This window comes from Myotis davidii, unplaced genomic scaffold (assembly GCF_000327345.1).
Source record: "Myotis davidii unplaced genomic scaffold, ASM32734v1 scaffold164, whole genome shotgun sequence".
Classification (NCBI taxonomy): domain Eukaryota; kingdom Metazoa; phylum Chordata; class Mammalia; order Chiroptera; family Vespertilionidae; genus Myotis; species Myotis davidii.
The window spans coordinates 1,316,287-1,316,780 of record NW_006296417.1 but is presented as its reverse complement, the minus strand read 5'-3'; the positions used below and the strand labels follow the sequence as shown (position 1 = coordinate 1,316,780).

The window sequence follows — 494 nt, the reverse complement described above, 5'->3', positions numbered from 1 at the left end:
ACACACACACACACACACACACACACAGCCAAGGCCTCCTGGGTTGAAACTTCTCAATGAGCAGCAGCAGCGCAGAGGTGCCTACCTGTCTGGGGGTTCAGTCCACAGAAGGCGCCCCAGCCTCAGCCGCCCGGCCGCCTGCCCGCGCTCCAGCCCGGCGCCTGCTACCACAGGGCAGCGCTCCTCATCGCGCACTGGGATTCCTGCAGGGACCCACCCTCCGAAGTTGCAAGTCAAGATTTCTGACTGAGGGCGATCCGTGACGCGAGGCAGAGCGACGGGATGGCACCTGCAGGTTCTTCCAGATGGGACGTCCTTTCCTGTCTCACCGCTGGGAGAGGAGCACACTGGAATTCAGTCACACACGGAACCACAGCGTTGCCTCATCGCCGCGGCCTTTCGGGGCGCAGGGTTATGAGTCAACTGCTGAACAGGATGGTCTTGTTAGCACGGGAAGGGGGGGTTATGCGGTGGTGGCGAGGAACCTGACACAT

General features: G+C 61.9%; 1 protein-coding gene across 3 annotated transcripts in view; it reads right to left on the bottom strand.

Moving 5' to 3' along the window:
• The window catches only part of CERS3 (ceramide synthase 3), a 55,721-nt gene extending 55,427 nt beyond the window's left edge, over positions 1-294 (bottom strand). For all 3 annotated transcript variants that reach the window (XM_006771742.2, XM_015569124.1, XM_015569125.1), the window contains exon 1: positions 86-294. The gene's annotated coding sequence lies outside the window, so the exon portion shown is untranslated. The remainder of the gene's footprint in view (positions 1-85) is intronic.
• Between the last annotated feature and the right edge of the window lie 200 nt (positions 295-494).